The following is a 27,201-nucleotide window of genomic DNA, read 5'->3' on the forward strand; positions in this document are numbered from 1 at the left end:
CCAATAGCGCCACAACCCCTCTGTGGGAAAGTTCACTATTGTGAGCGAAAGAAGGATAATCTAGCAGAATACTAGGGCAAGAACCCAGAACTTCCTGTTTATCCATCAACCACCCAGGGGAGGAATACAAAATAAGAGAGATTGAAGAATAGAGAGATATGCACTGAGAGAAAAGTGAGAAAAGGGCTTTTAAGAGAAAAATAGATTGAGTACCAGAGTGATGTAAGAATCACAAATGAGAAAAGGGTGGGAAACAATACCTGGAGAAACTGGCTCCTCGTGAACTGAGAGGTCTCTCGCCATTGGAACATATTCGAGTGTTGTGCTTGTTGTTTTTGTTTGTCTCAATTCTTGTTTTGAGTCGTTTCGAGTGTCAATAGATATGCTTAGGTTTTTTTACCTTTTTTTTCCTTTGTTGAGTCGTGGTGTGTTGTAGTCAGTCATAGCCTTAATACCCAGCCAAGAACTCATCTCTCAATTTCAAAAAAAGTTCCTACAATGTTCTGAGGCTCGCATTTCGTTAAATGTTATGTTTTTTGGTAAACTGAGCAAGGACAAAGTGGAAATAAATGGAAGAGAGGTGAACTCTTTGAAAAAAATCTTCAAAACACCTTATTTATAGGTTTGGGGTTGAAGAAAAGAGGAACGAAGGCAAGAAAACTAGCTGAAAAGAAGTTGGGCATGAATTCGGGTAGGATCAAAACTGAGCAGTCTTCACTAAAAGAGGTATATCTTCTTGCAAACTTAGAATTTTGATGTGAGGTTACTACCATTGGAAAGAAGACTTACAAGGCTTCAATTTAGGCTCGAGAATGACCTGCAAAGGAGCCAAGATAAAGGAGATATTCCTATTTGAAGTTGGGTCCAAAAAGCAGACTTTTCTAGCCAACCAGAGGTGGAGGTTACTGGCCATGGATGGGCTTTTCTAGCCATGTGCCATCCATGAATGGCCTTGCCTTTCTGGCTAGAAATGAACCCTTGCTGACCATCAATGATCCCCTGTCGGCCATTTACGTAAAAGTCAGATTTTGGCAAATATTTATCTTCCAACTATTCCAGCTGTCCCTTTTGGCATATTTTCGACCTGAAGCCTCATTTTTCTATATACAGAGAGCCTTCTCTATGGTTTTCAAGGTTAGAACAATTTAGGTTGGAAAAAAGTTTGGGAGCCTCTCTCTCTAAAATCTCTCTCTGATTAAGGTTGAATTGTACATCATTGAGGCCGTTAATTAGGATCTCTGAACTTCACTTGCTTGTCAAAATGTATACTTTATGTGTGTTGAATGTCAATCAGGTTATACATAGTTGGAGCATAAAATGGGTAAAAAGACAGAATTTGGAGAGAGTTGACTTTCCCGTACGTGCGTTGACTTTTTCTGGGAAAATGTGCCAGATGTTTTAAACCTATTTGGAAAGACACCAGAAGTATAAATAGGCAAGAAAAATGCTGGATTAGGGTTCTGAAATTGTTTTGTCAAGAAAGGGAGGCTAGGGCTTGAAAAGAAAAGGAACTTGAAGCTTTAAGCATGTCTCCCATGGTGGCTAGTCTCCTTTTCTAGGGTTTTGATGAAACCCTAGCCATGTAATAGGTTTTTCTTTTTGATTTTTAATTATGTAAAGGTTTGAACACTTGTATGGCGTTTTAGAAGTTTCATTTATATATTTTCCTTTATTTCTTCAAATATTCGGCTTTCTGTGATTGTTGAATGTTTTCCATACAAGAGTTTTCTATTCTTTAACATTCAAGGTATGAAACCAATCATACTTCGAGAGACGAGTCGTATCACTACCTTAGTTTAGAGTGAACGATTCGTACTACTTGAGATGGTTCATGCTCGTACATTGAACGTGATGATTTTCTTGTTAAATGCTTTGAACTTGTAGTTTCGAAGCATTATTCTGTTCCAACCATAACATAATTGTTTTCAATTTGAAAACCCTATTTATGTGACTAGTGGTGGACTCTTCGCCCTAGGTTTTTCCCCAATTCAGTAAATCCATTTTCAGTTATAATTGATAATTTAACTATTTAGTTTAATTTATTCATTATTAAATTAGGTTATGATCAATCCTTCTTTTCATCAAAATTAATTTAGGAATTTATCAATTAAATTAGTTTAATTTCACAATTGCCCGTGTAGATCGATACCTAGACTTGTCATTATTCTAAAAGAATTTGGTGTAGTTTAGTGTTTAATTTTGGTGTGTTCAATGACCCATCAAATTTTGGTGCCATTGCCGGGGACTTCTAGCGAAATTAGTTAATTTAAAGTTGCATTCTTATTTTAATTTTTAGTTTAGGATTTTATGCTTTCGTATTGCTAAAAGTGTGCAGAGCGTTTGAAATTGGAGCTATCACCGAAGTGCAAGCGGAGCGCAACCGAGCTTTAAAATTTAAAAAAAAAAACCGCAGCACTAAAGTGCGTAAATAGATGCAAACGCTCGCAAGCAAAGCACCAAAGTGCTAAAAAGCAACACGAAGCTTAATTAGAGGTTGGAGACAACGTCTACACGTCAAGTATCCGCAAGACGTGTAAAGCGTTTTTATTAAACCGCTGTAAGTATTTCTCCCTTCGGTATTTTACTTTCATAACTTAGTGCACAGAGTCGGAACGTTTTGTGTGTGTGTGGGTAGTGTATGCACAGACGTCATTCTTGTCGCCCTAAATTGTGGGGTTTGGACCTTGAACCAGAAAGGACTCTTTGGAGACTTTGGGCCTCTGCCCGTGTTCCTAGGCTTGAGTATTCATATTCATACATTGAGCCATTAGTGATGGCAGATCTAGATGTCTCGAATGTGCCTAACCGGACCCTTAAGGATTATTTCACACCCACTGCATATACATCACCTTCATGCATCCAATTACCCAACACCACCGCTGCTCATTATGAGATTAAGTCCAGCACCATACAAATGCTTCTATGATTCCATGGACTAACTCATGATGATCCTTACAAACATTTGAATGAATTTCTGGAAATTTGCTCGACAGTGAGGATCCAGAATTTCACAAATGAGGCCTTAATGTTGCGATTGTTTCCATTCTCATTAAAGGATAAAGCCAAACACTGGCTGAATTCCTTACCTGCTGATTCAATCACAACTTGGGACCAATTACAACAACGGTTCTTGGAGAAGTACTTTTCCATAGGTAAAACCAACCAACTTAGGTGAGTCATCACAAACTTTTCTCAAATGGATGGCGAGCAATTCCATGAGACGTGGGAAAGACTTCGAGACCTTCTCCAACAGTGTCCCCACCACCAAGTTCCTAATTGGCAACTTATTCAAACATTTTATTATGGATTAACTGAGCCGCACCGCCAAATGGTGGACTCATCCTGTGGTGGGACATTCATGTCCAAAAATGATACCGAGGCATGGAAACTGTTTGAGAACCTAAGTGATAATTCCCTTCACCATGCCTCCGCAGCCTGGCAAGTCCAGCAACCAATAGTTGGAGCCCCGAAAAGAGGGGGCACTTATGAGGTCGGGCAAAATCTAGAGTTAGCCCAACAAGTAGAGGCACTGTCCCACAAAATAGACCAATTATTAGCTGCGGGACATACCCCTACCCAGCAAGATCAGCCTCAATTTCACGAGGCATGTGTTATATGTGCGAGCCCTGCTCATGACTTGAGTGAGTGCCTTTCAGCATCACAATTTCCGGAGTTAGTCTAAGAGCATGTGGATGCGGTTCAAGGATTCTCCAGCCTGGGTAATGATCCATACTCCAACACATACAATCCAGGATGGAGAAATCACCCTAATTCTTCATGAAGACCCCCTTCACAAGGCACTTCTTACAATCCTCCACCACCAAGGCAGAATTACAATAATTTTGCCAACCAATCATCCTACCGACCACTGCAACCTTATCGACCCCCACAACCGTACCGGCAACCACAACCCCCGCCTGTTTCTCAGGGCAACTTTGTCTTTGAGACTCAGGTGTTGGAAGTTCTCTAAAAACTTAAGGGGTTAGCACTTGTAGTTCACTCCCACACTCACTCTATTGCCAAGCTAGAGGCCTAATTGGGTCAAATGGCTAACAACATGAATCGAAAAGAGGAGGGAAAATTACCAAGTCAAACTGTGGCCAACCCTAAGGGACAATACGGGGTAGAGACTTTGGGTGGGAATGGAAAGCACCATGAGCAGGTGCAAGCGGTGATTACTTTGAGAAGTGGGAGGGAGTTAGAGCCTCAGTTAGTTGCGTCTGATGCAACTAGAGCTAAGAAGGGTGACCACGGTGGTACACCCAATGAGAGCAAGGGTGAGGGGGAAACACTTAAGAGTGATGACTTAGTCCCTAACACTTTACATGAGCCCCAGGCACCATATGTGCCTATGGAACCCTTTCCCCAATGCCTTGATACACCGTCTGCTTTTAATAAGAAGGCGGCATCTATGGAAGCAATGATGGAGGCCTTTAAACAGGTAAAAATCAACCTCTCCCTGTTGGAGGTGATTAAGCAAGTACCCTCCTATGCCAAATTTCTGAAGGATCTTTGTACGCAAAAGCGTAAATCTAGGACACACGTGTCCCAAAAGGTCCTACTCACAGAGCAAGTAAGCTCCATCTTGTTAAATGACACACCTCCTAAGCTTAAGGGCACGGGTGCCCCAACCATTACATGCATTATAAGGGACCATTTCATTGATAGGGCCTTGTTAGATTTAGGGACTAGTGTTAATTTGTTGCCGTACTCTGTGTACGAGGAATTTCGGCTTGGCGAGTTAAAGCCCACTATTGTCACTCTTCAACTGGCTGACCGGACCCTCAAAGTGCCACGTGGCATGATTGAGGATGTGCTAGTGAAGGTCGATAGGTTTTATTTTTCTGTCAACTTTTTGGTTTTAGATATGGAACCGGTAACCAGTTCTAGGAAACAAATCCCGGTAATCTTAGATCGACCTTTCTTGGCTACGGCCAATGTATCCATTAATTGTCGGACTGGGGTTATGGAAGTTTTATTTGGTAACATGCAAGTGAAACTTAATGTTTTCCAAGCATCCCAACAACCCCATAAGAGAGAGGAGTGTTTATTTGTGGATGTTGTAGATGAGGTTGTGGAGGAAGGTTTTCCTTCCATTCTTGTAGAGGACCCTTTAGAGGCTTGTCTAGCTCATTTTGGGTTTGAAAATTTTGATATTGATGGGTCAGTTAAGAAGGTGAATGTCTTGCTTAATGCTTCTTCTACACCGGATTTTCCTCCATGCAAAGCCTGGTTTGAGTCACTTCCTCCTCTGTCGAGAGAGCCTGCCATACCATCTTTGGTCACACCACCTACACGTGAGTTGAAGCCACTCCCGGCCACACTCAAGTATGCATTTTTAGGGCCCCAAGATACTTTACTAATCATCATTGCATCTGACTTGACTGTAGAGCAGAAGAGTCAGTTAATGAGTGTTCTCGTGGCACATCGGAGTGCTATAGGGTGGTCAGTGACTAATTTAAAAGGGATAGATCCCTTTGTGTGCATACATTATATACACCTAGAAGAGGACACCAAACCTTCTCATGAAATGCAACAGAGACTAAATCCTAACATGAAAGAGGTGGTGAAAAAGGAGGTCCTGAAATTTTTAGATGCGGGTATTATATACCCCATCTCGGATAGCAAGTGGGTGAGTCCCACACAAGTGGTGCCCAACAAATCGGGCATCACTGTTGTAGAGAATGAGAGAGGAGAGTTAGTCCCCACACGAACCACTACTGGGTGGCGAGTGTGCATTGATTATAGGAGACTGAATTCCTCGACTAGGAAGGATCATTTTCCCTTACCTTTCTTGACCAGATCCTTGAGCGGACAGCAGGGCAGGGTTTATACTGTTTTCTTGATGGCTATTCGGGGTATAATCAACTCCCGGTGTACCCTACTGACCAGGAAAAGGCCACATTCACATGCCCTTTTGGCACTTTTGCTTGCAGGCGCATGCCCTTTGAGCTATGTAATGCACCGGCGACTTTTCGACGGTGTATGATGGCCATTTTCTTCGATATGGTGGAGAAATTCTTAGAGGTTTTCATGGATGATTTTTCGGTGTTTGGACCGTCTTTTGAGGAATGCCTTAGGAAGTTGACTAGAGTGTTGGAACGATGCACTGAGGCAAACCTAATTTTGAGTTGGGAAAAGAGCCATTTTATGGTTCAGGATATTTTACTAAAGTCTTTGATGAACCTACGGTAAAAACCTGCATGCCTTAGGAAAGACCTAATTTGACGCACAGAATTGGGTAGAGGAAGGCCTGCAATGAGGTCAACCTTAGCCTTGTCCACCCAATTTCGTGCGTCAAATTAGGTCTTTCCTAGGATGTGCAAGTTTTTACCGTAGGTTCATCAAAGACTTTAGTAAAATATCACGTCCTTTGTGTAGTTTACTTGTTAAGGACGCGCCTTTTATCTTTGATGAGGCATGCTTGAAGGCATTTGAAGCATTGAGAATGGCCCTGACCACCACCCCAATCATGAAATCACCAGATTGGTCGCTTCCCTTTGAAATCATGTGTGATGCCTCCGATTATGCTGTCAGGGCTGTGTTGGGCCAAAGGGTCAATAACGCACCATTTGTTATATACTGTGCTAGTCGCACTCTCTCAGATGCACAATTGAACTATACTACTACCGAGAAAGAGTTGCTAGCTGTGGTCTTTGCCTTAGATAAATTTCGGTCCTATCTCCTAGGTTCCAAGGTCATAGTCTTCACTGATTATGCCGCTTTGCGGTATTTACTATCAAAGAAAAAGACCAAACCTAGGTTAATTAGATGGATTTTGTTGCTCCAGGAATTTGACCTAGAGATCCGAGATAAGAAGGGATCTGAGAATGTGGTGGCAGATCACCTCTCCTGAATCCTTGTTGAGTATACTAGTGACCCCCTTATTTTGCATGATTCGTTTCCGGACGAACGACTCTTTGAGCTGTCACGAGCGAGCCCTCCGTGGTTTGCACATATTGTGAATTACTTGGCCATTAGGCAAATTCCGCAGAATTGGTCTAAGCAAAACAAAGGCCGATTCTTTTCACAGGTCAAGTATTATTTTTGGGAGGATCCAGAGTTGTTTAAATATTGCTCCGACCAAGTGATCCAACGGTGTGTGCCGAAGAGTGAGGTGCATAGCATTCTTACATTTTGTCATTCTTCTGCATGTGGCGGTCATTTTAGTGGGCATAAAATGGCCGCCAAGATTTTACAGAGCGGGTTTTATTGGCCCATAATTTTTAAAATGCCCATTAATTTTGTAGAACTTGTTTGCATTGTCAGCAAATGGGTTCGATGTCTCGGCATGACATGATGCCAATGTCCCCTATTCTTGCGGTAGAAATATTTGATGTTTCGGGGATTTATTTTATGGGACCTTTCTTGTCGTCGTTCGGGTTTGAGTATATTCTCTTGGCAGTCGATTATGTGTCTAAGTGGGTGGAGGCAATAGCTGCCCGAACAAACGATCATAGAGTTGTAATCAAATTCTTGCATGAAAACATCTTTAGTCGTTTTGGGTTTCCTAGAGCCATAATAAGTGATCAGGGTACACATTTTTGTAACCGGTTCTTTGAGTCGGTAGTCAAGAAATACTCTATCACTCATAAAGTTGGCACTCCATACCACCCTCAAACTAGTGGCCAAGTAGAAGTCTCAAATAGAGAGGTAAAGTACATAATAGAGAAAACAGTGAGGCCAAATAGGAAAAATTGGTCACAACGGTTGATTGATACATTATGGGCCTACCACACTGTTTATAAGACACCCATTGGGATGTCACCATATAGGACGGTGTTTGGCAAAGCTTGTCATCTCCCGGTTGAACTTGAGCATCGAGCATTGTGGGCCATAAAGAAGTTTAACTTCGATATGGCCACGGCTGGGCTCAATCGGAAATTGCAACTCAATGAGTTGGAGGAAATCCGGAATGATGCATAAGAGAGTTCAAGAATTTTTAAAGCTCAGACTAAAGAATTCCATGACAAGCACATTAATAGAAAATCCTTCGAACCAGGCCAAAAAGCGTGGCTTTTTAACTCAAAATTGAGACTCTTTCCGGGTAAGCTTAGATCAAGATGGGATGGTCCCTTTGTGGTTGTTGAGGCTTTTACTCATGGCGCTGTTGAGGTGCAAGATCCAAAGACTGGCCACACTTTCAAAGTGAATGGCCAAAGACTGAAGCCATATATAGAGGGGATTGGGAATGGGGAAATGATTGAGTCCATTGCTTTGATGGACCCTTTTTACTATGATTGATAGATTGATTTCTTGTTCTCCTTTCTTTCCCTTCTATTCTATTCTATTCTATTTTTCTTTATTCTTGCTGTGCTTTATTTGCATCTAGGAGACTTTAAATCCTTTAAAGGTGTAATTCCTTTGGTGTTAGCCGTGCCCGAACGGCATTTGATGATCTGGTATAGCCATCTAACCGTGTTTGTAGTGAGTTCCTAGGAGACCAACTGAGACAGTGGAAACTAGAGTTCGAATGGCAAAGCCTAGAACACAAAGGTTTGGAATTTTCGAGACTGGAGTCTAGTTTAAATACCCAGGGGTGTGGAGATTGCTTCAAAACTACCTCGGCTTGAACTTTGTATGGCAGTCCCACAGGTTGAGGTAGCTTTATGTGCCTCAATTTTGGATACCGAATCAACCTAGTCTGTCACCCTGTTGGACAATAAGGAAAGTTACAAACATAGTTAGGGAGAAAAGTACTAACCATGTTTTTCGCGTGAAGATTATACCCTTGTTAGGCATTCCGATATTTTCTAAAGTGCTATATTTATTTCGGATGTCAAATAAAGGTAGAAATGGTTTAGCATGCTTTGGGTGGTACTTGGTGGTTTTTATTTACTTTTCCTGAATCTCGTAAAAATATATTTAGATATATTTATATATAGTTATATTATTCAAAACAAAATACAAAAAAATGTTGTATTTGGTATAAGTTTTCTTCAAAAAAAAAATAAAAAAAATTCTCGCACGTGCGGTAGACTCCACGCACGTGCGAAACAAAAACTCCCATTCCTCAAATGCGCACTGCTTTAAAAGCAGGTGTGGAGGGGAGGTGCGTACATCAAGCCGCACATGCGGCTTGGGCCCCGCACGTGCGGAACGTCGTTTTTTTTATTAAAAAAAAAACAAAAACGCGAGGGAGAAAAATTGCTGCACGTGCGGGAAATTTGTGAATTTGATTTTTGCACACTGCTTTAAAAGCAGGTGCGACGGTGAGTGCGGGGTGTACTGCCACACGTGCGGCGTACACTCCCGCACGTGCGGTGATTTTCATAAAAAGAATAAAATAAAATAAAAATAAAAATAAATAAAAAAATATGCAGATTTTTGTATGTTTATTTATTATTACTTTTTAGTTTAGTTACTTATTTTGTTTTAAAAATAATAATGATAAAATAAAATAAAAATATAAAAAATATAAAAAAATAATAATAATAATAATAATAATAATAATAATAATAATAATAATAATAAAAACAAATTCAATATTTATTTATTGAGTTAATTATCAAAAAGTCCTGTTTACATATTTGGTGGTAGCTTAGGTCCTGTCAAAAAGTTTTTGAACCAACTAGTCCCATTTCTAGGTAAAAAGAAGTTTTGCCCTTTAATCCCAAAACTGAGAATGTTCTCAATTTCAAAACTGAGAATATTCACAATTTTCAAACAGAGAATGATTTCAGTATATAATTATCAAAATTAAAAAATTTATGTTTGGCTTCTGAGAAAAGTATAGGATTGAAAAGAAAGATAATTCTGCGAATATTCTAAGAAATTTATAATTATCAATTTTGAGAAATTTCTTAATTTTTTCATGATTAAAATTGAGAATATTATTAACTGAGAAGGTTCTCAATTTTAAAAAACTCTCTCTCTCTCTCTGCCTGCAATTTGTCTCAATCTCCTAATTGGTTCTCTCGTCTCAGCTATTCACTTTTTCTCTCCGATTGAAAAACAAAATCTGGAGCTTTTAATTGAAGCAATGGTAATACAAACTGGGTCAGGGAGACTGGCTCCGACACGGGAAGAGAGCTATCCCAGACAGCGACGTTACAAAGAATGCAACCATAACTCACCCTTACAATCCCCACACCTACCTCTCAGAAGTAATAAAATCAAATTAATTGATAATAAAAAAAACACCAAACCAACACCGAATTCAAATCTAAGCACCGAACACGAATCTCACCATACAGATCGAAAACGAAAAGACAGAGGGGAGGAAGGAGTAGTAACTGACAGAAACAAGAACACCGTCGGGTTAAGAAAACAAGAGAAAAGATCAGAAAATTCGCAGGAATGGCCGATGGATTTGGTGGAGACGAAAGGGGGTTTGGATGCGTAAATTGGTTTATTAAAAATTAATGGGACTTGAAGGAGCAAATAATTTTATATAGGACCTAATGGAGTATAAGTTCACAAAATGGGACTTGTATGTAAATGCCCCTTATTTATTTATTTATTTTTATTATTTTCGAAAAAAAACCTCATCAACACCTATCCCTCTCTCTCCCAATCACTCTCAGATTTCCCTCTCTCTCTACCTCTCATCATCTATTTCATCTTCATCTCTCTCTCTCTCTCTCAACCCCACAAACCCACCATCACCATCTTCTTCTTCCTTTTTCTTTCCTTTTCTTCTTTTTCCTTCTTCCTCACCACCATCATCTCACCGTCGGCATCCATAATTCTCTCCGTCCGACGAATCTCCGGCGACCACCATTTTTTCCAGCGAATCTCCATTCTTTTTCTCTCTTTCTCCATTTTTTTTAAGGTAAATTTTCCTTTTGTGTAGATTTGTGGGTGTAGGAATAAATTTGTTGGGTTTTTGTTTTTGTTTTTTATTGTCGATCTAGTGTTCATCCTTAAAATATATATATATATATATATATATATATATTGCAGTGAAGGAAAACTAATAATAATAATTTTTTTTTTATTTACTATATTTGTTTAGTTTAAATTGTTTAATAGTGATTCTCGTTAGTTTCATTAGTTAATGGATTGTTGTTTTTATTTTTATTTTACTTCTTTAGTTAGTGATTTTATTTTTATTTTTATTTTTATTTTATGATGTAATTGTTCATTTAATTGTTAAGTAGTTTAGTTTTTAATTTTATTTTCTATATTTTATTTTATTTTGTTTTGTTTTATTCTCTTCTCTTTTACTAACTTAGAACAATAAATAAATAAATAAATAAATAAATAAATAAAAAGTTTAGTTTAGTTTATTTTATTTTTTAGTTTAGTTTATTTTATTCTATAGTTTCATTTATAGTTTATTTTATTTTAGTTTCTGTTATTTTATTTTCTTCATTCATTTTCTACTTGATAATTTAGGTTGTTTAAATAGTTTAGTTCTATTAGTTTAATTTTTTAGTCATTAGCTAGTCTTTAATTATTTAGTCAGTATTTAGTTTATATATCTTTAAACTAAGAATTGCATGTGGTTTATTGGTGGGAAAACTTGGGCTTTCCTATTTTACTTTATTCTCATGATTGGTTCCACAGGTTTGTGTCTATTTACTTTTGGTGTGTGTAGGATATGAGTCGACGTGTATCTGCTCGGGCCTCCAAAAAGGCCAGAGGTTCCACCTCTTCGACGCCACCACCGCCACCGTCACCACCATCCTCACCACCACCACCGGGTGACTTGCCACAGCCGGAGTGGGCTTCACGCCCTCTTCACAAGCTCACGCAGTTCAACATTACGTATTTTCAGCATGGCCTGGCCACTTCTTGGGCTGTTAAGCAGCTCCAACTCCGGCAACAGTTGGGCATTTGCATTGTGACAGTGCCCACTTATCCTTGTCTGGTACGACTCATCTACGAGAACCTACGTGAGTCACTCACCGAGCCCGGGCTGCTGTCCACCATTGATTGCCATCTCGTCAACATCACCGAATCCATGATTGCTAATGCATTCATGCTAGACTATCAGCCCTTCCCGGAAGTTGAGGATCGACAACCCATACATAGCCTTATCTAGCAATACTTCCCGGGGACCCACAGTGACCCCAGTTTCATATGCTTACGGCGGAGCAAGCTACCTAGCTGCTTGCTCTTCATTGATTTCATGGTCCATAAGAATGTCCTTCCACTTGGGCATAGAGCTAAGCGCCGTTTGGAGTTTGTTCGGGTTTTACACGGTTATCAGCATGGCTATCAGGTCTCGCTTGAGCATATCATCAGGATGCATTTGCGGAAATTTCTATGAGAGGCAGTTCAGTCGAAACCTATGCAGAACCTGACTTGGCCACTGCCATTTGCCAATTTGTTGACACTTGTGTTTGAGCTGAACGGCCTCCCCGTTGCTGAGAATAAGGAGATTGATAGAGCGTATCCGACTTTCGGCCAGCGGGAATGGCAGCATAGTATATCTCGCATCCCATAGCGGATTGGTGCCCCAGTTGATGAGGCCCAGGACCCCGTACATGACCACCCATCTTATTCTGTTCCCCTCGTGCCTCTCCATGGGGACCCACTCTACATGACTTGCGAGGAGTACTTACAGCTTCAGCACTCTGTGGATCAGGTCCACAACACTCTTCGTGATCACCACCAGAGTCTCATGGAGTTATGCACGGATTTTTAGGCGCATCGAGACTATTCTCAGGCGACCTTCGACCAACTCCACGCCCGCCAGCTCGACATCCAGCAACGGGTTCAGGATGAAGCCTTTGAGACGCAATCTTTGATGCAAGCCTTGTTTGCCCAGCATTTCCCGCCACCACCGCCACCGGCTTCTCCGTAGTACCCATTGTATATTACTTTATCTCTTTTATTTTTATTTTTATTTCTTTTCAGTTATTTCTTCTACAAAAAAAAAAAAAAACAAAAAAAAAAGTTGAGTGTGTGTGTTACTATATGCCTACTTGGATGTGCACCTACAATCTCTGGTAATCTTCTCTCATTTCTCTTTACTTTTCTATTGAGGACAATGTCATATTCAAGTTGGGGGATGAGGGTTGTATTTTCTTTTGTGCATTCCTATTTGGCACAATCATTCATGCTTATACCTGTTTCACTTCATTGCATTACATCACTTGATGTGACTTGTTGCTAGTAGGGTGATGATATTTGTATATGTTAATTGGGGAGCATAGTAGACTTGTTTGAAAAGGATTTATTGGGTAGATACTTCCATGTAATGTTTGCAATAGGGGAGTGTAGGTGCACCCTTAGGCTTCAATGCTACAGTTTGGACTCAAATGTCACGGTTCTTAATCTGATCTCACAATGTGCGATGTGAGATTGATAAATCACCGAAGAGTCCAAATCCGGCAAATCGTTTTGGAAAACTGATTTTTGTAAAGAAGTGTCAAACATGGACTGCTTTGCCAGATACAGAGTCGCCACCTAAATATTTTATTTTGGGGGAATTTAGGAAATCCTAACTCGTGCCTAAGGCCACGTGTCCATCATCACTAAAGTTGCCTCGGCTCGAGAACTTGGGTACGATTGGGGAAGGTCATTTAATGAGCACCCCCGCTCGCCCGATCAAAGATCGGCCTGTACTAAGCATGATATCTTGTTTTTGAAAACACATGTGCTCTTACTCTGGTTAATTAGGTAGAATTACTATATGATGCGCACAGCAAAACAAGTATAGACTAGATCGCCTAATTTGGAACCAAGCATCGCATATCCGTTTGTTTGGAAAGTGATTTGAAGTTTGCTACTCGTAAGTAGGCTAAAATGCGGATTTCAATGAATTGTCCCAATTCAAGTAATCCAACCTTCACCCACAGGCATTCAGGTAGTTAATCACGTAAGCAAATAGCCTCATGGCAAGCATGCTTTCATGGCAACATTAACACACATGCAGTATGCTAAAGCGTAAACACTCACAGTGTATTCCGAGCCAAAAGAAAAAACAAGTTAGAAATCAATGCATGATCCTAGTTGATGTTTAAAATGGCTAAAGCAACACATGCAAAAATACAATTAAGATAGGCTCGGCTATCCTAAGAATGTCATGTGAGATACAACTTGGTACATGTATTCAAATTGGTATTGAAATGCAAAACAGATGAATGGATGCACGCATGCAAAGCATAAGGTATGCAAAATGAAATATGCCCTAAAACTAACCATCGTAAGCGGTTAAATAAAAGGAAGAAAGAAATGGGGGTTTGGAAGACTGTAGACGTCCCCGAACGCCCCGGGAGGATGAGTCCCGTTCTGTTCATATTGGGTTCACTACAGTTCAGGACTCTCAAACTGTCACAGTTCTTAATCTGAACCAAAGAGTCCAAATCCGACAAATCGTTTTGAGAAAAAATAGATTTTTAGAAAAGAAGTGCCAAACATGGACTGCTTTGCCAGATACAGAATCGCCACCTAAATATTTTATTTTGGGGGAATTTAGGAAACCCTGACTCGGTGCCAAAGGCCACGTGTCCGTCATCACCAAAGTTGCCTCAGCTCGGGGACTTGGGTACGACTGGGGAAGGTCAGCTATGAGCACCCCCGCTCGTCCGATCAAAGATCGGCCTCTACTAACCATGATATCTTGTTTTGAAAACATTATATGCTCTTATTCCGGTTATTAGCCTAGAATTATTATGTTATGCGCACAGCAAACAAGTATAGACCAAATCGCCTAAATTGGAACAAAACATTTCATGTTTGTTTTGAAAATGGTTTGCTACTCGCAAGTAGGCTAAAATACAGGTTTTGCCACCCTCAAGTGGGCTTTAGAAAAGATGGTTTTGCCACTATCTAGTTGGCTTAAAACTCACGGTTTTAATGCATTATTCCAATTTAGGTAATTCAACCTCCATCCACAGGCACTCAAACAGTTTTATCATATAAGCAAGTAGCCTCACGGTAAGCATGCTGTCATGGCAACACTCACACTCATGCGAGATGCTAAAGCATAAATGCTCACCTAGTACTTCGTGCCAAAACAATGAACTAGTTAGTAATTATATGCATGATCCTAGTTCATGTTAAGTGCCTAATGCGACACATGCAAAATGCAACTAAGATGGGCTCAGCTAATCTACAATGACATGTGAAATGTTACAGCTAACACATATTCAATTTAGATTTGAAATACTTATGCAATTAGCATGATGCGCCGAGCCCGGTGCATGCAATACTGATGAATGATGCACGCATGCATAGTATAAGGTATGTTAAATGAAATATGTCCTAATACTAACCATCAAAGCAGGTAAGTAAAAAGGAGAAAGAAGTGGGGATTGGAAAACATGCACACATGCACCCACACTTATTACAAGTTCGCCCTCGCTCGGAGGGACCAAAAGAATAATACAATTAATTAACCTACAAGCTAATTGATTATTACAGACATATTAAACTAGTTAAGAAAATTAACTAATCTAATAAGACAGTAAAAGCAGCCTCGGGAAGAGGGCCCAATGCATGCGCGCTCGGTTCCGCTTGAAAACCCACCACCATGCACAAGTTGACTCTGTTTCCACTGTTTTTCTCCTCTGAAAATGGCAAAATTCTCAAGGAACACTCTCTGGACATTATGGATCACCACCGGCTAAGATAAATCATCACCGGCCATAGCAATATGGCCATCGACCATTTGTTGGGCTCTCGGCCATCCATATTTTGTCGATCGGCAGTATAGATGGCCAGCCGGCCAAAGCTTCCTGCAGAATCCTGTTTCGACAGCAGCAGAGGACCAAACAGGGCATGGCAATGCATTTCAAGCAAATGTGCGCACCAACACATCCCCTATCATGTTTATGACTCAAAGGGACATGGTTCTTGGTTCTCGGATAGGGACCAAGTTATGCATTTTCATGTCAAATGAAATGCAAACCAAATAAGCACATAAAGGCCCAACCTCTATCACTGGATTTCAAGAGGCAAGGCATGCATGTCCAATGCAATTCAACCTAGGCATGGAGGCTAAGTATGCAACATGAACATGGGGGAAGCATGCGAAGCATATAACAAGTATGCAAGCTAATTGAGCATGCAAGATGCAATGCCAACATGCAGACATACAAAACAAAGATGAGAATGCATGCCAAATGCACTATGATTCAAGTATGCAACACATGCGATAGGCCAAGTGTGTGACAACATACAAGGCAAGCATGCCACAACATGCAAACAATGGATTTATACCAATTTGGGCAGCCTCCAACTAGGCCCAAAACAGTGGCCAATGCTAAGGAAATGGGGGCCAAAGGCACATACAAGCATGCATGCAAACATGGTCCATCACTTAGGCATCAAAAGGCAAGTTTTAAACACACTTAAAAGAGATGATCATGGACATATGGCAAGCATACCAAACTCTGAAATTACATAAAATAGAGGTGCCAAACCAACTAATTAAAGCAAGCAAAGCATGCTCATGACATCACACATTCAAGGGCCACAAGCTAGAATGCAAAGGGACTATACAAAGCATGTTGAGCATAACCAAAGAAACTAAAAACAGAGCTAAAGCACATTAAAACATACACAAAAGCTTCACAAAGCTTGGCCAAAATCATGCTAGAACAAGGGTCAAAGCCTAAAGCATGTTAAGGCAAATTTATGGCATTGCAAGACAAGTATGCTAAGCAGGCGAGGTGTGTTTAAAACAACATGAAATAGAGGTAATATATGGCAAAATATTACCAAATAACAGTTAAGGCATGGCCAACATGGACCTAAACTAGGTGCTCACACATGAGGCAAAAATGGCCCTTTTTAAGGACAATAAGGGGAAGGGGTGACCCTCTCCTTCTTAGGACCCTAAAACACCATCCTCACCACTGAAATCCCTCAAGATTTCAGTGGTGAGAAGGGCCAAACAAGGTGGTCCCGGAGCTCACCAAAATGGCACAAAAATAAAGCCTAACAAGGCTTAAGAGGGGTCAAACAACCCCAAAGCTTAAAACACCCTTAAACAACTATTTAGAGTAGGCAAAAACATGGCTTTTATATGTTATACACAAAGTCTAAAAACAATCGCAAGGTAGGCAAAAAGACTATGCAAATATGGGGTAAAAAGCGGTAAGTTCTTACCCTTGTTGACCTTCTTCAAGAATGATGCTCCAGCTGGTCCTCAAAGCTCAAAACCAGTCAAGAACACCAAGAACAACCTTCTGGCCCCTCAGCAACCAAGAGAAGGTGTAGAACTAGGTGTTTGTGCACAAAAGTAAGACAAAAACACAGACAAGGCAAAAGAGAGAGAGAAATATAGAGATAGGATAGAGACACTATGACCTAACCCTAATATCAGAACTCCTCTGGCTTTTTTTCGTAACCCTAATGGAGGGAGAAGAGGCCTCCTCTTATAGAGCTTCCCTCTTGCAAAGCTTCTCAAGTAAACTAGTCAAGAGGGAGATCCCTCCATACACGTGTATGGAGGGGAACAAAGTGTGCCAGCTAGCACAGCTGGCATAAAAATATCTGCAAAAGCAGATGAATAGTGGTCGGCCAGTCAAAAATGTAATTTGACCAAAATAGATGGCCAGTTGACCATCTAGAGTGCCGGTCGGCCAAACATTTGGCCGATGGCAACAAGACACAGCCGGTGGCCTCAAGCCATGGCCGGTGGAGTGTGAAGATGGCTAACAAGGCATTCCCTGCCCTCCAAAGCAAAAACACAAGTGTTTGGTGGAAGACCAAACACAAAACAGTCGAGTCGAGAGATCCTGAGGCAAGGCGCGTAGCCGAGACCTCCGGGAACTCAAGGTGAACACAAATAAGGATGATCATCGAGTGTTCAAACGGTGACGTCCAAGTCTTGAGGACGGTCAAAAATTGGGTGTCTACAAAGACATGCATCACACACACGCATGCTTATTACAATGATACGCCCTTTGGAGGGAGGGACCGAATAAGAAGCTAACTAGCTAATCTAAGCTAATTAAACTAATTATTACACAACAAATTAATTAACTAATCCTAGTTAACTAATTATTACAAAATGAATTGAATTGCTAACGCATTAACTAATTAAAGGGTACAAAGCAAAGCAAAAGCTAGCTATCTAAGCATGGCAGCTAAGGAAAGCAATAAAAGTAGGAGGTTCTTAGAGGGAGAAGACTGGATGCATGCTCGGTGGCCTCGTTCAGAAATCCAATGTGATGCCCCGATTTGCCTTTGTTTTCATTTGTTTTCAGAATTTGCACCAAGCTCTAGAAAGATGAAAATCCACCTTGGGAATCTAGTGGAAGGGTGGCCGACCACTTTTGGTCTCTCCAGACCCCTGCCGACCACTTTTTGTTGTTGAAAACCAAGAAAAGTGGTCGGCCAGCTAGTTTTTCTGACTGACCGGCCAGTTGTTGCTGCTGAATCCCAGTTTTCTGCAACAGAAAGCAAGAAAGGGCATGGAAATGTATTTGCAAGATATGTATGCACAACCACCATCCCTATCATGTTATGAACTCAAGGGGGTGTGGTTCTTGACCCTCAGGCCACCAATCATGCATTTTCATGCATGATGGCCGAGAGGCAAAGTTGCACAATTCAATATGAAAATGAATGCACAAGTAAACACATAAAGCCTAAAACTCTATCATGTATGATCAAGAGCGTTGGCGACTGGGAATTAAGGCACGTTTCATCACTTTAAGTATGAAACTCCCCTCGTTTCCCGTGTTTGGACTAACACCTATTCCAAACACAATGCAAGCAAGCGTGACATACACAATGTGAATAAACTACATAGCATACTCAATGCAATGTGACATGATCAACTTAACAAAGCTAATGACATGCGAACAATGCTAATGCATGCATACATAATGCAATGCTACAAAGACAAATTAGCAATGTTAGGGACATACACACTCAATGCGAAGAACAACTTGGCATACACAATGCAAATAACCGCATGGCATGCATAATGCAATATAAGATGACATACTCAATGCAATATGCATGGCATAATCAATGGACTTAAACCAAAAAGGGGGTAGACCTCAGTCATGCCCAAATTAGTGGCCATTGGTGATGAAATGAAGGCCCATAAAGCAAGGCATGCATGCACAATGCATTGGCCATCAAAGAGGCCAAAGAGCACAACTCTCAAGAGTGCTCGATGAGTGACAAAAGTGGAAGTGTAACAACACTAAGTGCACTGAAACGAAGCAAGAAATGATGCCAAATCATTCAAACAACATAAGTAAAGCATGCTAGGGTCCTAAGGCATGAAAGCTAGCAAAGAGCAACACAACGGAGGCATGCAACACATGGCACAAATGCATGAACTAAGCATGGACAGAGCTCAAGTAGGTCAAAACAAGGACCTAAACATGCTGAGAATAGGGCCCAAAGGCTTAAGCATGCAAGCTAAGGCCATAACAAGGCAACAATGCACAACACTTAAAGACATTCAAAGCATGAATGAAGTGGGAACAAAAGCATTCTATAAGCTCTGAAATGTCATGTTAGATGATGCCAAATCATGCACACGACACAAATGAAGCATGCATTGGTGCTCAAAGCTTGAGGCAAGCAAGGGCACTTGTACTACAAGTATACAAAACATGAAGCATGTGACCAAGGTGAACCAAAACAGTCCTAGTACATGTTAGAATGAGTCTAAAACATGCATGGAAGGAAGCCAAAACATGCTAGCATGAAGGGCATAAGGCATGATTCATACAAGGCAAATAAGGCGGATTACACTACACCTATTAAGACCAATCATAGAATGACTTAAGCAATAAAAAACAGAGTTATATCATGGAAAAATAACCTCAAATAAACACTGAAATGGTGGCTTGCAAGCAAAGGCCTAAAGGCATACGCAATGGTTCATGTTAAGGCATAAAGGGGCAAACCCTCAAACGCATTGAATAAGTGATAAATGCAAGTGCATGGCCATGAAACATGGACTAAAATCACATAACAAGTGATACCAAATCATTCAAATAAGCCAAGTAGAGCATGCTAGTGGACTCAATACACAAAGCTAACAAGCTAGATTGAACTCTAGCTATACAAAACAAGTCATGCATGACCAAGACAACCAAAATCAGAGCTAAAGCATGTTAAAACATGGGCAAAAGCTTCATGATGTTAAACCAAAAGCATGCTAGAATGACATGTCATAACATGATGCATGTTAGGCTATTTCATGGGATTGCACTACAAGTGCAAGGAGCATGCAAAGGCTAACCAAACCAAAACAGAGTCATGACATGGCAAAACATCACCAAAAACATGTTGAAATGGAAAGAAAACAAGCTAGAATGGCATGTTACTTCATAAAGCATACAAAGCTAGTTTGTGTGATTTACACTACAAGTGTATTAACCATGCAAGGGCCAACCAAACCAACCCAAAAAAGATCTAAGACATGTTAAAATAACACCAAAAACCTACTGAGATGGCTCCAAAACAAGCTAGAAACACGTGCTCAAACATGAGGCATACAAGACTAGATTGTATGATTTACACTATAAGTGCATTAACCATGCATGGAGTGACCAAGAGAAGTAAAAACAGTGGTATGCCTCAGCAAAATAACCACAAATACATGCTAAGACATGTTCAACATACACTTAGTAAAGATGCTCAAACATGAGGCATATTAAGGCATGTATTGAAGATATAAGGAGAGGGGATGGCCCTCCCCTTCTTAGGACCTTAAAATACCATCCCCACCACTGAAATCCCCCTAGATTTCAGTGATGAGAAGGCCAATACAAGGTGGTCTCGAAGCTCACAAAAAAGGCTCAAAAACAAGGCCAAATAGGGGGTAAACAACCCCAAACACAAAAGTGATCTTAAATAAACTTTTTAAGCATGCAAAAACAAAAATTTATCAGTTATGAGATAAGCTTAAAACAGTATGCAAGATAGGCTAAAAGCTTAAGCAAGAAAGGGGAATTTAAAGGTCAAAAGCTCACCCTTGAAGACCCTCTTTATAACTGTAACTCCAGCAAGTTTTTCAAGCTCAAGGCAACCCAAGAACACCAAAATCATCACGTAAGCACCTCAGTAGCAAAAGGATGGTGTTTGACTGTGTGTTTGTGCATTAAAGTAAGACAAATCTACACTTTTGAACACAAAAATGAAGAACAAGAGTGATATAGAGACAAAGCTATATGTAACTTCTTCCCTCAGATTTTCTGAACCTGGAGGAGGGAGGAGGAGCCTCCCTCTTATAGAAGAGGAAAGCCAAAGCTTCTTGGAGAAGCTAAGCTTGAATGCCATCCCTCCATACACGTGTATGGAGGATGGCTCAAATGCTCTCCAACTGTGCCAGTTATCCTAAAATATCTCCAAAAAGGTGCCAAAAAGCAGCCGATCGACCTGCTAGTAAAAGTGGTCGGCCGACCACTTTAGGTGGTCAACTAGAGCAAAAACTGGTCGGCCATAGGTGGGAGAGACCAACACACTAAATGTAAGGTGGTGATGTGGTGGTCGACCAGAAAAGATGGTCTAAAGACCAAGAAAGCCAGTTATATGACAAGAAAACTAGCTGGAAAAAGGAAAAGTGGTCAGCCAGGAGAAATACTGGTCTCCCACCCTTGTACCACCTTCCAAACAAGGAAAGCAAGGTTTGTACCAAAAACAAACCAAAGCGGATGCAAGACGAGAAATCGGGAGGCGAAACACGTGGCCAAAAGCCCTGAAAACTAGCTGACAAGCATCAAAAGTTGTATGCAACCACAAAAGTGGTCTCCCGGACCACATTGTTCCTCTAGGCAGAGGCAACAAGGTGTGGTTCAAAAACCATGCCAAACGGAGAATGTTAAGCGGTCCCGAGCGCGGCCAAAGGCTCTAAAAACCGAAAACTAGTCTCCAAATGGAAAAAGTGTCCTACGACCATGAAAAGTAGTCTATGACCATAGAGAGATAGTCTACAAGACCACTCCCTCCCTCCAGGAAGGGAAAACAAGACTTGGTCCGCAAAACGAGTCAAAGCACAAAGAGTTCAGAGGCCTAGAGGTAAGGCTCTCTTCCAAAACTCCGAAACCTCTAAGCGAGCACAACATGCTCCATCACCGGGCACTCAATCGATGACGTTTGAGTCTTAAGGTCGGTCAAAAATAGGGTGTCTACAGGGAGTCGTTTGTGCTTGTGGTATTAGTACATTTGTCATAAGTATGCCTTAATTCACATGAACACACTCTCATAGCGGTGACCTCTTTATTATAATCCCTGGTCTACATCATTGATAATAGCTAGGTTGCAGAAAAGAATAAATGAGGAGCCAAGATTCTCTTAAAAAAAAAAACACTTGACTTGTTTGGGTTCATAACCTTTTTAACTCGAGTTATTAAGCTCGTAGGGGTGTCTTTACACCTAGTGCCCTAAAATCGTCTGGCTTGGGAGTCATTGGCCCAATACTTGCTACATGGGCTAATTAGAAAGCTTAAGAAACTTAGACATTGCACAGTTAAGGAAAAAATAAGGAGAATGACTTGTTCGGATTCGTAGCCTTTTCAACTCGAGTTATTAAGCCCGTAAGGGTGTCTCTACACCTAGTGCCCTAAAACCATCTGGTTTGGGAGTCATTGGCCCAATACTTGCTACATGGGTTGATTAGAAAGCTTAATGGATCAAAATATTACACCGTCATTCAAAAAAAAAAAAAAACTTGAGAATCTTGGCTCCAACAGGTTAGTTTTTCTGTATATGTTGGGTGTTATTATGAGTTACACTGGCCTATTATAGTGGACAGTTAACTAATATGAAGATTGCACTTTACACCAAGGGTACTGATGATTTGTCTACTAGCATGCACAAGTACAGGGGACTTTACTTTTGTATTAACTGAATTGTGGTTTTGACTCAATAGGTTCCTTCATGCTTGTCCACTATGCCTTTAATGACTCATTATGTTTTAATATCACACTGTAGTGGCACATAAGTTGATTACTAGATGGAGTAGTGTGGTTAATTGTTGGGCGTATATGAATATGAAAATGTTTGTGGGTATCATTTCTGGAAACCCTCATGAGACTTTAATCGTCCACTTGGGGTAACTTTGTGGTTAAAGGCTTGTTGTATATGCTAAATGCAACCGTTTTCCCATGAAAGAGGAAATAGCTAGATTTTGTTTTATTTTATTTTATTTTATTTTTTTATCACTTGCTTGAGGACTAGCAAGTTGTAAGTTGGAGGATGTGATTAAGGCCGAATTGTGCATCATTGAGGCCGTTAATTAGGATTTCTTAACTTCACTTGCTTGTCAAAATGTATACATTATGTGTGTTGAATATCAATCAGGTTGTACATAGTCGAAGCATAAAATGGGCAAAAAGACAAAATTTGGAGAGAGTTGACTTTTCTGCATGTGCGTTGACTTTTTCTTGGAAAACGTGCCAGATATTTTAAACCTATTTGGAAAGACACCAGAAGTATAAATAGGCAAGAAAAAGGCTGGATTAGGGTTCTGAAGTTGTTTTGTCAAGAAAGGGGAGGCTAGGGTTTGAAAAGAAAAGGAACTTGAAGCTTCAAGCATGTCTCCCATGGTGGCTTCTTCTCCATCTACCCCCTTTCACTCCTCCATGAGTGGCTAGTCTCCTTTTCTAGGGTTTTGATGAAACCCTAGCCATGTAATAGGTTTTTCTTTTTGATTTTCAATTATGTAAAGGTTTGAACACTTGTATGGTGTTTTAGAAGTTTCATATATATATTTTCCATTATTTATTCAAATATTCGGCTTTCTGTCATTGTTGAATGTTTTCCATACAAGAATTTTCTATTCTTTCACATTCAAGGTATGAGACAAATCATACTATGAGAGACGAGTTGTATTACTACCTTAGTTTAGAGTAAACAATTCGTACTACTTGAGATGGTTCGTGCTCGTACATTGAACGTGATGATTTTCTTGTTAAATGCTTTGAACTTGTAGTTACAAAGCATTATTTCGTTCGAACCATAACATAATTGTTTTCAATTTGAAAACCCTATTTACATGACTAGTGGTGGACTCTTCGCCCTAAGTTTTTCCCCAATTTAGTAAATCCATTTTTAGTTATAATTGATAATTTAATTATTTAGTTTAATTTATTCGTTATTAAATTAGGTTATGATCAATCATTCTTTTCATCAAACTTAATTTAGGAATTTATCAATTAAATTATTTTAATTTCACAATTGTCCCTGTGGATCGATACTAGACTTGCCATTATTCTAAAAAAATTTGGTGTAGTTTAGTGTTTAATTTTGGTGTGTTCAACGACCCATCACTCTCCCTCTACAATCCTCTCTCTCTCTAGATTTCTCTCTCTCTTGAGCTTTTGTGCTTAGAAGCTTGCATACTTCAAACTTTAACCTATAAACCCTTAATCAAAGTTGTTGACCTTTGGGCTGAGGTTGCTTGAGGCTCTCTTGGAACTCCTTAAGGTGGTTTTAAGCTCAGATTTGTGCCTATTGTGTGCTTTGCTTCAAAAGTATAGAACTTACCCCATTTAAGCTTATTTTGCACATTTGTTTTGCCACCTTTGAAAATTGTTTTTGGCCTGGTTTTCAACTACAAAAACCTCTATTTTTGAGGCTTAAAAATAGTGGTTTGAGGCTATTTTGAGTTTGGGGGTGGTCCACCCCTCTTGTCTCTTTGCTTGTTAAGCTTTTGTGCCATCTTTTCATCACTTTCAAACCAACTCTTTTGGCCTTTTAACCATTGAAATTTAGAGGTCTTTCAGTGGTAAAACTTTGTTTTGAGGTCCAAAATTGAAGGGGTTGGTCTCCCTTCCTTATGTCTTGTTTGCATGCCTGGATAGCTTTGTGTGTTAGTATGTTTTTCTAGCCTAACTTAGCTTTTGTCCAGTATGTTTTTGCCTCTGATTTGGACTTCTTTAGCTCTCTTTTGAGCTGTTTATGTTATATGGGTAGTCTTCTGCATGGTTGTAGTATAACCCCAGGTTTTAGCTTATTGTCTTAGCTAGTTTTGTCTTCATTCTAACATGTCTTTCAACTAATTTTGGGCTATAAAAACTCTGAGTTTTTGGGCTGAAGCTTAGGTCTTAAGGCCATTAAAGGTTAAGGGGTTGATAGCCTCTATTTGTATCTTGTTTTGGAGGTCTTTGCCCTTGTGTTTCCCACCCTTGCATCATCTTTTTCAGAGCTTTTAAACACTACTTTTTAGAGCTATTTCAGTGGCTAAAAACATGTTTTGAAGTCCAAAATTGGAGGGGTTAGCCTCCCCTCCTTGTGTCTTGCTTACTAGTCTAGCATGCTTCATGTTTTAGCCTATTATTCTAGCTTGTGTCAGCTTAATTTCAGAATATTTTAAGCTATATTTTGGGCTATTTTTGCATCTATTTTGTGCTGGTTGTCGCTTTTGAGCTTTGTATTGCATAGTTGTAGTGTAAATTCCTTCAGTAGCTCATTGTTTTAGGCCTTTAAACATGAGTTGCTTGAGTTGGTTGCATGTTGTAGTGTCATTTTGCATGTAATTTCATCATATATAGTTCTGTCATGATCTCATTTGTTTCACTCTTTAAATTGCTTTTGAGAGTTGTTTCAAGTTTGGGATCTTTTAAGCTTCAGATAGAGTTTGTGCTTAATGGTTTTAATCTTCTTTTGAGGGTTTCTACTAACCAACGGCATGAACTCTCTCTTGCCTTATATTATCCCTTGGTTAAAACTTCTTTCTCTCTAGAGGACTCTCACTAATGGATAAATCAATTAAAGAATGAGTTGGTAACTTAAAATGAGTAAACAAAAGTGACAAGTAAAACTTGAGCAAGATAAGCATGTTGTGTTGCATTGCATGTGTTCACTCGAACGTTATATTGAACACAAGGAAGATTGGAGCATTTCATACTCAAAGTGACGAAATGAGCCAATCTCCTTGGTCTCCATTGCCTTTGATCACGCATGATAAGGTGGTGGTCTTGAGTCTTGTTTTTTGCATACAATGAAATTGTACTCCTTGGTTCTTTGACCATCATGCATCGAAGATGCTTGGTCGGTGGTTTTGGATCTAAGTGTGCCACTCATTTGAGAATTCGAGATGATAAGGAGGGGCACAGTACAAATAAACCCCTGGAAAACCCTTCATTTTCCTCTGTTTGTGCTCTGCTACAGTGTGGTGACTCAAAGCACCAATGGCCGGCAGTGGCTCATTGATGGCCGACAGTGCCTCACTCTTGGCCGACATTTTTGGCCGACAGGGGGCCGGCAGCAACCACCCATGGCCAGTAGGCCACTAGTGTAATCCTCAGCATTGATTTGGTAAGTTGGAGCAGAAAGATTCTGGAGTATGGCCAACCCTACAAACAGAACCTCTCAAGAGCGAAACCGGAGGATTTTTTGGGGCGAGAACCAAGTACATGCGTATTCCACTTCTCGAGGCAGAGCTGAGGCAATGAAGTTTAAATGTCTTGCATGTTTAGTTAATGTGCATGTTGTTTTAATTGATTAGTTGCTAATTAGTTAAGTGTTGTAATAATTAGTAGTTTGCTAGTTATTCATTTGATTTGTAATAATTAGTCTAATTAGTTTAATTATATTAGTTTGATTAGCTTAGCTTAGATTAGCTTAGCTTTTATTCATTCGGACCCTCCTTCGCGAGGGCGTAATGTTGTAATAAGTGTGCGTGTGTGTATGTCTTTCAACCCCATGTCTTTCTCCCTTTTATTTAATCGCTTTTGATAGTTAGATTAGGGACATTTTCAATTAGCATACCTTATGCTTGTATGTTTACATCCATTCATTTGTCTTACATGCACCGAGGCTCAGCGTATCATTCAAACTGCATTGTCAATTTCAATACTTATTTGAATACGTGATTCAAAGCATGCTATCAAAGTGTTGCAAATACCATGATTAGGTAGCCGAGCCTATCTTATTGCATCATTGCATGTGTTGCATTAGTCATTTAACATAGTTAGGATCATGTATTTTTCTAACTGAGCTTTTGTTTTGGCTTGGAGTACTCGGTAAGCTTTTTATGCTTCAGCATATTGTATGAGTGTAATTTCCATAAATGCCATGTTTCACATGCTTAACATGAGGCTATTTGCTTAAATGATTAACTACTTGAATGCCTGTAGATGAAGGCTTTATTGTTTGAATTAGAACAATTCAACGAGTGTGAATTTTAAGCCCACTTTATGAAGTGGCAAATCATGTTTTAAAGCCCATCATGTTTGATGGCAAATCCGCGTTTTAGCCCACTTGAGGGTGGCAAATTCAAACCATTTTCGAAAACAAACATGAAGTGAATTTGTTCCAATTCTTGCAATTTTAGTCTATACTTGCTTGTGTGTGTCACATAGTAAAGTTAGCCTAATAACCGGA

Source organism: Camellia sinensis, chromosome 10 (assembly GCF_055761805.1).
Source record: "Camellia sinensis isolate YWXY chromosome 10, ASM5576180v1, whole genome shotgun sequence".
NCBI classification, from domain to species: Eukaryota; Viridiplantae; Streptophyta; class Magnoliopsida; order Ericales; family Theaceae; genus Camellia; species Camellia sinensis.